Source organism: Oryctolagus cuniculus, unplaced genomic scaffold (assembly GCF_964237555.1).
Source record: "Oryctolagus cuniculus unplaced genomic scaffold, mOryCun1.1 SCAFFOLD_57, whole genome shotgun sequence".
NCBI classification, from domain to species: domain Eukaryota; kingdom Metazoa; phylum Chordata; class Mammalia; order Lagomorpha; family Leporidae; genus Oryctolagus; species Oryctolagus cuniculus.
Window position 1 is genome coordinate 140,772 of NW_027208388.1, and position 12,065 is coordinate 152,836.

A 12,065-nucleotide genomic window follows, 5' to 3' on the forward strand; every position below is an offset into this window, starting at 1 on the left:
TAAACCTTGGAAGATCTACCTGCCTTTCCCCAATACCACCTGTAGCTTTTTCAAACAAAAAAGTATTTAAGAAATACTTGAGTGCTGGAGCCGCTGCCGCCGAGCCCGGGTCCCATTACCGAGCGCCCCTCACGCCTGTCCGACATGCACTCCCGATTCCTTTTGGTTCCAGGTCCAAAATGGCAGCTCTCAAGGATCAGCTGATTTACAACCTTTTGAAGGAAGAACATGTCCCCCAAAATAAGATCACGGTTGTGGGGGTTGGTGCTGTGGGCATGGCCTGTGCCATCAGTATGTTAATGAAGGACTTGGCGGATGAACTTGCTCTTGTTGACGTCATGGAAGATAAACTGAAGGGAGAGATGATGGATCTCCAGCATGGCAGCCTTTTCCTTAGAACCCCTAAAATTGTCTCTGGCAAGGACTACAGTGTGACGGCCAACTCCAAGCTGGTGATCATCATGGCTGGGGCACAACAGCAAGAGGGAGAAAGCCGTCTGAACTTGGTCCAGCGTATGTGAACATCTTCAAATTCATCATTCCCAATGTTGTCAAGTACAGCCCCAACTGCAAGTTGCTTGTTGTTTCCAATCCAGTGGACATCCTGACCTATGTGGCCTGGAAGATAAGTGGCTTTCCCAAAAACCATGTGATTGGAAGTGGTTTCAATCTGGATTCAGCCCGCTTCCATTACCTGATGGGGGAAAGGCTGGGAGTTCACCCACTGAGCTGTCACGGCTGGATCCTTGGCGAGCATGGAGATTCAAGTGTGCCTGTGTGGAACGGCATGAACGTTGCTGATGTCTCCCTGAAGACTCTGCACTCAGAGTTAGGCACCGATGCAGACAAGGAACAGTGGAAACCGGTTCACAAACAAGTGGTAGACAGTGCTTATGAGGTGATCAAGCTGAAGGGCTACACATCCTGGGCCATTGGATTGTCTGTGGCAGATCTGGCAGAAAGCATAATGAAGAATCTCAGGAGGGTGCATCTGATTTCCACCATGATTAAGGGGCTCTATGGAATAAAGGAGGAGGTCTTCCTTAGTGTTCCTTGCGTCTTGGGACAAAATGGGATCTCAGACATTGTGAAGGTGACTCTGACCTCTGAAGAAGAGGCCCACTTGAAGAAGAGCGCAGACACGCTTTGGGGAATCCAAAAAGAGCTGCAGTTTTAAAGTCTTTGGATAATGTCCTACCACTTCACTGTCTAGGCTACTACAGGGTTTTAGTTGGAGGTTGTGCATGTGGTCCTTTTTAATCTGATCCATGATTAAAGCAGTGAGATCATGATGGCCTAGGGAGGGAAAAAACCATGTTTCCTAAAGTTAGAAATAGAATGGTTTACAAAATCCGACAGCTACATCCAGGTACTGGGTGACACTGACTTTGTGTCATCCTGAGCTGGTCAGCCTAAGTTATAGTTCCCCACCTCTGAGGTGCCACTGCCTGTGTTGCACGAGCTCCAGTTGCCCTTCCGACTAGACGTGTGTTTACTGTGTGCTACGTAACTTCTGGTCCCTTCACCAAACGTGCTTAGTCCAACTTTTTTTCCTAGTCAGTCATAACCTGGGATCCAATATTGTATAAACTCAATATTGCATGTCTTGTGCATAACTGTTCTAAAGGATCTTATTTTGTGTATTGTATGTATGAGTAGTGTACACTGCACATAATGTAAAAAGAAAGATCTACATATAGCAATGCAACCAGCTATCCATGTGTCATACCAACTAAATCATTAAATAAACCTTGAACAGTGAAAAAAAAAGAAATACTTGAGGAGCTGGCACTATGGCTTAGCAGGTAAAGCTGCCGCCTGCAGTGCCAGCATCCCATTATGGGTGCCGGTTCAAGACCCAGCCACTACACTTCTGATCCAGCTCTCTGCTATGGCCTCGGAAAGGAGTAGAAGATAGTCCAAGTCCTTGTGCCCCTGCACCCACATGGGAGACCCAGAAGAAGCTTCTGGCTCAGCTGGAAGAAGCTCCTGGCTCCTGGCTTCTGATCGGCTCAGCTCTGGCCATTGCAGCCATCTGGGGATTGAACCAGCCAATGGAAGACCTTCCTCTCTCTCTCTCTCTCTCTCTCTCTCTCTCTCTCCCTCTCCCTCTCCCTCTCCCTCTCCCTCTCCCTCTCCCTCTCCCTCTCCTTCTCTCTATATAACTCTTGCAAATAAAATAAATAAATCTTAAAAAAGAAGTATTTGTAGGTTTTCCTGCTGTGACTAAATGAAAAAGTAGGACTGGGCTTAGAGGGTTACAGCAATACAGGGTGAACGGGAAAGCAATAATGGATCCTAGGATGCTGAGTCACTAACTGAAAAGTGGTGAGCAGGTTCACCCACAGAAGACTGCACAGCTTGGAGAACCATGAGGTTTAATGGAGATCCAGAACTAAGCTACTTGTAGATTTTACATGTTGTTGCTGTTATAACTCTTATGTAAAATAGTTATGCCTCAGCCACTGATCTAATGAAAGTCTGAAATAAGCAGCATAATTCTAATCATTGTTATGAAATTAGTCTAGTTTCCTTCCATTCTATCCTGAAACTTTATGAAGAAAAATGGAAAAAAAGCTTGTGAATCTAAAATAGGAAATCCTTGGTAGGCAGGTATTATATATCAATATTTGTCCTTTTTTTGACAGACAGAGTTAGACAGTGAGAGATAGAGACAGAGAGAAAGGTCTTCCTTCCATTGGTTTACTCCCCAAATGGCTGCCATGGCTGGTGCGCTGCACTGATCCGAAGCCAGGAGCCAGGTGCTTCCTCCTGGTCTCCAATGCGGGTGCAGGGCCCAAGCACTTGGGCCATCCTCCACTGCACTCCCGGACCACAGCAGAGAGCTGGATTGGAAGAGGAGCAACTGGGACAGAACCGGGGCCCCAATAAGCACTAGAACCCGGAGTGTGGAGGATTAGCCTAGTGAGCCATGGCACCAGCCAATATTTGTCTTTGAATGTGAGTGGGTTTCTTAAAAAACTTTTGAAAATGTTCACTCATTAAAATACATATTGTTATATTTTCATTACATCCAGAAGATAAATTTTATTTTTAACTTGCACGTTTTTTTAATGCTTTTTAGTAAACAAAATTCTCATAACTAGGTTAATTAAAAGTTGGAAAAATTTAGATAAATGTAGTTATTCCCATTGCCCCTTCTTTTTTAGGATGAAAAAGCAAATTTTTGTGTTACCTGATTACCATTTTATGAAACAAAAATGCAATTTGGGCATAAAGACTTCTTAGTAGTTGTATTATGCTACATGTAGGGAGGATAAAACTATGAATTGTTGTTACAAGGGACAAGGTGTAAGTCATAAACATCTAAAGAAAGAAATATATACACTTAACACTGTGAAATCACTCACCAATAAAGAGTTGAAAAAGGAAATTATCTTTTTGTTTAAAAGTAAGTATTTTTTTACAAGATGATTTTAGAAGATATTGAGAAACACCAAGAGTTAACACAATAACTTCATGAAAAATAACTTCCATCAATCTACATACACATAAAAAATATTCAAATAATAATTTTAGTCTTCTGGCACATTATCAGTGTACAACTTTGTACAAAAGGATTTATAAATATACCTTTATATGAATGCATACAAAGATATACATAAACATATAAATAGGCTATAATCTCAATATTTTACCTATAAGTTTAAGGAAACTTATAGGTGAAAAATTTATCAGTATAATAAACAAGCAATACATGTGATATTCATCTTAATAATAACTTAATAAGGAGTTAAAAATAATATCTATTATCTAATATACATAGTTATATTTCTAATTATTATACCTAGTGCAACTAAATATTTTTATTAATTCCTATAGTTAACCAAAGGAACTAACTTGTTTCTTCAGACACAGAAGACAACTACAAAACAAGAAATAATGTTGGGGTCCAGGATTGTGGTATGAGAGATAAAGCTGTTGCCAGTGATACCTACAACCCACATGGGTGCTGGTTTGTGTCCCAGTGGCTCCACTTCTGATCCAACTTACAGCTAATGCACTGGGTAAAACAGAGGAAGACAGCTCAAGTGCTTGGACCCCTGCTACCCATGGGGGAACCTGGCTCCTGGCTTTGGCCCAATCAGTTCCTGACTATTGTGGCCATCAGGGGAATGAGCCAGTGCATGGCGTATCTCTCTGTCTCTGTATCTGTCTTCCTCTGTCTGTGTAACTCTTCAAATAAATAAACTCAATTTTTTTGACAGAAAGAGTTAGACAGAGAGAGAGACAGAGAGAAAGGTCTTCCTTCTGTTGGTTCACCCCACAAATGGCTGCTACAGCCTGCGAGCTGCGCCGATCTGAAGTTAGGAGACAGGTGCTTCCTCCTGGTCTCCCATGTGGGTGCAGGGCCCAAGCACTTGGGCCATCCTCCACTGCACTCCCGGGCCACAGCAGAGAGCTGACTGGAAAAGAGCAACCGGGACAGAACCAGCGCCCCAACCAGCACTAGAACCCAGAGTGCTGGTGCCGCAGACGTAGGATAAGCCTAGTGAGCCACAGCATGGGCCTAAACTCAACTTTTTTTAAAAAAAAGAATAATTTAGCTATCTTTACTCCATAAACAACTATTTAATATTATTTAAACACTTTTAGGAGATTATATATGTATATCCTCCAAAAACATTTAAAATATATATGGATATATATATAAAATAATTTATAACGGTATATACCTACATATAAATATATGAAAACGCTAGATATATTATATTCCCAAAAGCTTTTGCAGCCACTTCTCTCTCCTTGGAAGCCCAAGGCCGTCCTGTGATGAACACGGGTTTCCTTCGAGGTCCCAACAGAGAATCTCAGGGCCCCTCCAGCCGCCCAGCTCACAATGACTGTAACCTAGCAACGCCCTTAAACACAAGTGCGCAAGCGCATCTCTAGAGGGCAGTCACTGTGCCTGCGCACAGAAGTCCGGCAGCCAAGTGTGCTTAGTGTGCATGTGCATGATTCCCACCTGGTAAAACTGAGGGATTAGATTGTTTACAGATGTTGGTGGACTTGACCGAGTGTTGGGGTCATTGTGGAGACGAACCACTGGAGCCTGTGGAAGCCGTCTGCACCGCCCAGGACTCAGGGGCGTGGGATTTCAGGATGCTGAAGGCCTCGTCCGGAGTAGACGCCCTTAAAATCCCTCTCCACAGCTCCTGCTCCTCAGTTTATGCTCCCGCCACGTCCCCCTGAGTCCTGGGCGGCTGCAGTGGGAATTTAACAGATGCGAAGACAAAGTTGTGCTCTGTGATTTCAGAAACTGGCACATGTGCCATCTAGGTCAATCTTAAGAAATCAAAGCAGGCCTTCCAGAAAAAATGTCTTCAAGCCTCTTGCATTTGCCCAGCCTTTACATTTTCATTACATTTAGTTTTTATATTATTTCCCTTAATTGGATTCTTTAGGTCGATCCATGCATTATTTTGAAACATGGTGTTGTATTTATAAACTTTCTAAAATGAATGTTCACTTGTCCCAAACAGTTCATGAGTTGATGGTATGTTAAAATGCCCCATTTTTTTTTACTTGAAATTCCCTTTTTTCCCGTTTCTGTCTTTTTCATTGTGCCCAATTAAATGTTCTGTTTTGTATTCTTTTTTCCCTATCCATGCATTCTTTACTCCATTACCAGCCCCTGTGCCCCATTAAAACAACAGTAGACAACCCAGCAATTACTACAGTCCAGTTGCACCACGATCCGAGGCTTACAGTGCTTTAACGCTTTTAACTTTGAGGGAAAAAAGGAGAAACAAGAGAAATAACCGTATCCGATACAACCCATACCAGCATCCGATACAAGTCATAAAGTCATACAGCAATTTAAGCATCTTGCACACCTGATGCCCAGAAGGGCTTCACCCCCGGGGTCAGCGCTCACACACGGCCAGGCCGTGAGAGAGGCCTAGGACCTCATGCTCACCCCAGAACGACCCGCAGGTGAGAGGAGACCAGAAATCCCCTCGGTGCTGGGACAGCCAGGAAGTGGTCAGTCTTCCTGGGGTCCGGACAGGCCACGCGCAGAGCGGACGCCAGGGGGCAGCAGAGGACGAGCGCGCGCGGCCCCGCGAGGCCGAGTGCCCCGCGGCCGCAGTCCCCGGGCTCTGCCTGCAGAAGACGAAGTTCTCGGGACTGGGACCCTGCCCAGGGCGCAGCACCTGCGGGTCTGCATGGCGGTTCTGGGGGGCTGGCCGGGCTCAAGCCGTAGACCGAGGAATCCCATACGCTGCATCTGATGCGCGAGCCGAGGCCGACATGGAAGCTGACATCTGGCCCTGGTCCCCCGCGTGCCCGTGTGGGAGAAGAGCAGCGCGCAGCGGCTGCAGGGCGGGCGGGCCACCAACCTGCAGCTCCGCGGGTCGTGCCTGGCCGAGGGCGCGAAGAACACCTCGGCCGCGTCCACCTCGCGCTGCCGGTGTCGCCAGTCGCGCGCTCGCTCGGTGCAGGCTGCAAACTCTGGGATCTGCGCCGGGCCCTCCTTAGTCTGTAGAGGCAGGGGCTGGAGCCGCGGCGGCCGCTCAGGCCGGTGACCCTGGGCCTCGCCGCTCCGGCACAAGCTCGGCGTAGGTGGGTTTGGCGGCAGGAAGGCCGGCTTGGCGGAGCTGATGCTCGGGCAGGGAGGGCAGTGAAGAGCCGCCGCAGTTCTCCCAGCGAGATGCCCGTTCATCCTGGGGCCTGGCATCAGGGCGGCCTGGCGCCTGCTGCTGCAGGACAAGCAGGGCACAGGGCGAGGGGCAGGGGGCGGCCCGAGCGTGCGTGAAGGGCAGTGCAGCCCTCCCAGACTGCGTCAGACGGAGGCGCCGTTCCGGATGGTCAGTGCTCTAACTCGGTGCTCTAGGGGCAGTCATTGTGGCCTTGCCGGGAAAGCCGTGGCCTATCACGCGGCATCCCATCGGGTCTGTGTCCCAGCTGCTCCATTTCCGATTCAGCTCCCAGCTGATGTCCTGGGAAAAGCAGCGGACATGGTCCATGTGCATGGCCTCTGCCACCACAAGGGAGACCCGAATGAAGCTCCCGGCTCCTGGCTGCCTCCAGGCTGGGCCCTGGACATTGCGGCCATTTGGGGAGTGAACCGGTGGATGGAAGATTCTCTCTCTCTCTCTCTCTCTCTCTCTCTCTCTCCCCCTCCCCCTCCCACCCTCCCTTATTCTCTCTCTCCCTCCCTCCCACCACACTTTCGCTCTACTTCTCCCTCCTTCCCTCCCTCCCTCATTGTAACTCAGTGTTTCAAATGAGTACTAAAATGTTTGCTTATCTACAAAACATGCAGTGCACTGGAATGAGTGTTTGGAACACTGGTTTAGACAACGTGGATGCCCTCAGCCCATACAGGACTCCCTGGGGTCCTGGATCGAGTCCAGGCTCCTGTTTTCTTCCTGGACCACATCCCATTTGTGGCTGGCACTTGGGGAGTGGGCCAGTGACAAGATGATCTCTTTCTGTGTCTGTCACTCTCTGCTGCTAAAATAAAATGAAAGGATAGAACATGTTAACATTTAAAAGTCTGCTACAGTTAGAAAGCTTTCACCTGTATTTTTCTCTTTCAGGATTCTCTTGGCAATATTGATTATTATTTGAGATGAATTTTAAGTCTATGCAAATCGTTATTCTATACAAATTTAATGAAAATATGTTTTGAGATTTTATTTATTTTAAAGATTTATTTTTCAAACTCATAGAGAGAGAAAGAGACAGAGAGAGCGAGCTTCCAACTGCTGGTACACTACCCAGATTGGACAATGGCCAGCAATGGGCCAGGTGGAAGCCAGGAGCCAGAAGCTTCATCGAGGTCACACACATGGGTAGCAGGGGCCCAAACACTTGGACCATCATCCACTGCTTTCTCAGGCCACTGAGCAGGGAGCTAGATCAGAAGTGGAACAGCTAAGACTGGAACCAACTCCCACATGGGACGCTGGTGTTGTAGCTGGTGGCTTTATCTGCTATGCCACAACACCATCCCCAGGCTCTGAGATTTTGATTGTGATTGAGTCAAGAGCAGTATTTTAGCTGAAAATCGACTGGCTCCCTCTATCCAGACAAATGTCTCCATCTTTGTCCTGTTTCTTAAAAACTGTTTGGGAGGCAGAGAGCGATTTGGAAGGAGTGGGTGCTCGTGGGTTTTCAGTTGCAGACATTTTTGCCCCATTAATAACTGGGGAAGAGCGAAGTTGTTAGAATTGCCTCATGGAAGACTTCAGCTAGACACCAAGGGGGCCTTCCAGGTGATCAGGCTCTATATGATCCATGGAATATATTGATTAGGAACATCGACTCCGGGACAGGCATTGGGCCTAGTCATCAACATGCCGTATTCCAGGGCTTCCTGGAGTGGGAGAAAGAGGCAACCACGGGGCTGGAGCTGGCCTTGGACTTGACCCCTAAGCCCTTGGAACCTAGCGCCATGCCAGAGTGCCCTGCTGCGAGTAGGACGTGCTGTAGGTGGGAGAGCCCTCCATGCATGTCCTGGAACTGCTCCTGGAGTTGTACTGCAGCGCGCTCACATCGCAGGCTGCCTGGGCTGCATCTAGGCGGTGCCGGGAGCTGCAGGCAGCCCAGCGGGTCCTGCATTGCGCTGTAGCTGTCCACGCGCTGGTTCGCGCCTGCGCTCAGGCCGGCACCCGCCCCCCACCCCGCTCACCTGCTGTGGCCGCTGGGTCCAGCAGCCTGCCAGGCAGCGTGCACTGATCCCCGGGGGCCGGAATTTATAACCCTGTGCTCCTCCACGTGCAGCGTTCACAGCCGCTCGGCCTCGTTGGTGAACGCCCGCTTCTCCGTCTCCCACAAGGGTTTCCACTCGGCGCCCAGGCACTTGCTGATCTCCGAGTTGTGCATCGCGGGGTTCTCCTGTGCCATCTTGCACCGCTGCCCGCGGGACCGCACCAGGAAGGCGTTCATGGGCCGCCTGACGCGATCCGGACGGTTGTGGTTGTCGCCCGCCCCCCCCCCCCCCCCCGAGCCCTGAAGTCTGCCGCGGGCCCTGCGGCTCCGCTCCGTCTCCATCCTGCTGTACCTGCGGGCGCTGTGTGTGCGCGGGCCCGGCGGCTCCGGCTCCGTCTCGGTCCTGTTGCACCTGTGGGCGCTGTGCGCGGGCCTGGCCCGACCCTTGGTGGCTGGGACTCGGGGCCTGCAGGCGGGGCGAGAGGAGGAGGGGAAGGGGCAGAGGTGCTGTGAGCACCTCCTCGGGGCTTCCCGAGGAGACCAGATGAGGAGAGATTTGGCGGAGAGAGAGAGCAGGAGAGAGAGAGACTGAGAGACTGGAATCGGGATCAAAAGCAGCGCTTCCCTCGGTCTCCAGCCGCTGCCACCGCCACCACCACCAACTGTTGTTGTTGTTGTTATTATTATTATTATCATTATTACTGGAAAGGCTTTTCGTTCTCTTCTTTCTCTCGGTCTCGGTCTTAAAGAGACAGCAAACTACTTTCCCCTTTTGCCAACACTCTCTTCTATGCCTTGACAACTCCTGATACATTTTGGAACAAGCTAATAAACAACCATCTTCTATTGTCGTTATGTTTGTTTATATATAACAGGAAGAATCTGTGAGGCTTGAATCGGCAAAGGTTCATACCTCTGGGGATGGAGGCATACATAAGTCTCAACTAGTGTCCTGATTCCCAGTGCTGTCTCTGCCCGTGGCATCTGCTTTCTTTACTCTCATCTACCCAGACTAAGAGGGCTTTGTCTGCCTCTGACCAGTGGTTTGCGCTTTGGCCAAACCATGGAGATAGAAAATTCACCATCTTTCGGTTCTCATGGGGTTTTCTCTGGATAACACAAATATTTTTCAACCTGAACACCTGCTTCCGTCATGTTTTTCAGCACAGCGCTGTGTGCGCTCGTCCTCTGCTGCCCTCTGGCGTCCGCTCTGCGCGTGGCCTGTCTGGACTCCAGGAAGACTGTTTCCTGGCTGTCCCAGCACCGAGAGGATTTCTGAAGTCTCTCACCTGCTGGTCGTCCTGGGGCGAAGCTGAGGTCATCGGCCTCTCTCTGAGCGCTGACCCCAAGACTGGAGCCCTTCTGGGGCATCAGATTGTAAAATGCTTAGAATTGCTCTAATACTTGTATTGTTTTGAAAACTTTTATTTAATAGATATAAATTTCAGAAGTACAACTTTTGGATTATAGCGGTTTTTTCCTCCATAACCACCCTCCCGCCCACAAACCATCCCATCTCCTACTTCCTCTCCCATCCCATTCTTCGTTAAGATTCATTTTTAATTATCTTTATACACAGATCAACTTAGTATATATACTAAGTAAAGATTCCAACAGTTTATACCCACATAGACACACAAAGTGTAAAGTACTGTTTGAAGACATTTTTTACCGTTAATTCTCAAAGTACAACACATTAAGGACAGAGATCCTACATGGGGAGTCACTGCAGAGTGACTCCCGTTGTTGATTGAACAATTGACACTCTTGTTTGTAATGGTTGTGGGTTTCTTTGTCTTGAGTTCTCCTTTTTTCCCTCAAAGTTAAAAGCTTTAAAGCACAGTAAGCCTCGGATTGTGGTGCAACTGGACTGTAGTGATTGCTGGATTCCCTACTGTTGTTTTAATGGGGCACAGGGGCTGGTAATGGAATAAAGAATGCGTGGATCAGGAAAAACAAGAATAAAAAGCAGAACATTTGATGGAACACAATGAAAAAGCCAGAAATGGGAAAAACAGGAATTTCAAGTAAAACAATGGGGCATCTTAACATACCATCAAATCATGAACTGTTTGTGGGACAAGTGAACACTCATTTTAGAAAGTTTATAAATATTACACCATGTTTCAAAATAATGCATGGATCAACTAAAAATCCAATTAAGGGAAATAATATAAAAACTAAAAGTAAAGAAAATGTAAAGGCTGGGCAAATGCAAGAGGCCTGAAGACATTTTTTCTGGACGGCCTGCTTTGATTTCTTAAGATTGACCTAGATGGCACATGTGCCAGTTTCTGAAATCACAGAGCACAACTTTGTCTTCGCATCTGTTACATTCCCACTGCAGCCGCCCAGGACTCAGGGGGACGTGGCGGGAGCATAAACTGAGGAGCAGGAGATCTGGAGAGGGATTTAAGGGTGTCTACTCCTGACGAGGTCTTCAGCATCCTGAAATTCCACACCACCTGAGCCCTGGTCAGCGCAGACGGCTTCCACAGGCTCCAGTGGTTCGTCTCCACAATGACCCCAACACTCGGTCAAGTCCACCTACATCTACTACCCTCTGGAGGCGTGCTTGCGCACTTGTGTTTAAGGGCGTTGCTAGGTTACAGTTATTGTGAGCTGGGCGGCTGAAGGCGCCCTGAGATTCTCTGTTGGGACCTCAAAGGAAACCTGTGTTCATCACAGGAGGGCCTTAGGCATCTGAGGTGAGAGAAGTGGCTGCAAAAGCTTTTGGGAATATAATATACCTAGCATTTTCATATATATTTATATATAGGTACATACCATTATAAATTTATTTTATTTATATATACATCCATATATATTTTAAATTTTTTGGAATATATATATATATATATCCTTAAAGTGTTTAAATAATATTAAATAGTTATTCATGGAGTAAAAATAGCTAAGTCTTTCTTTTTTTGAAAAAATTGAGTTTATTTATTTGAAAGAGTTACACAGAGGAAGACACAGAGACAGAGAGGTACTCCATCCACTAGCTCATTCCCCAGATGGCCACAAACTGACTGGGCCAAAGCCAGGAGCCAGGTTCCCCCATGGGTAGCAGGGGCCCAAGCACTTTGGCCATTTTCTTCTGTGTTACCAAGGGCATTAGCTGGAAGTTGGGTCAGAAGTGGAGCCACTGGGACACAAACTGGCACCCATATGGAATATTAGGATCACTGGCAGCAGCTTTATCTGCCACACCATTAGTTATCACAAAAATTTGTTTTTTCACCCTAAAAAGGGCAATAGGAATAATTACATTTATCTAAATTTCTCCAACTGTTAATTAACCTAGTTACGAGTATTTTGTTTACCAAACTTAGCCTTAAGATAACATGACAAGTTAAAAATACAATGTCTTCTGGATATAATGAACG

General features: G+C 47.5%; 2 pseudogenes; one reads left to right on the forward strand and one right to left on the reverse strand.

Moving 5' to 3' along the window:
* Positions 1 to 179: 179 nt before the first annotated feature.
* LOC138848391 (L-lactate dehydrogenase A chain pseudogene) lies at positions 180 to 1,687 on the forward strand (annotated as a pseudogene).
* Positions 1,688 to 7,208: 5,521 nt separating this feature from the next.
* LOC138848379 (transcription factor SOX-2-like) lies at positions 7,209 to 9,372 on the reverse strand (annotated as a pseudogene).
* Positions 9,373 to 12,065: the final 2,693 nt, after the last annotated feature.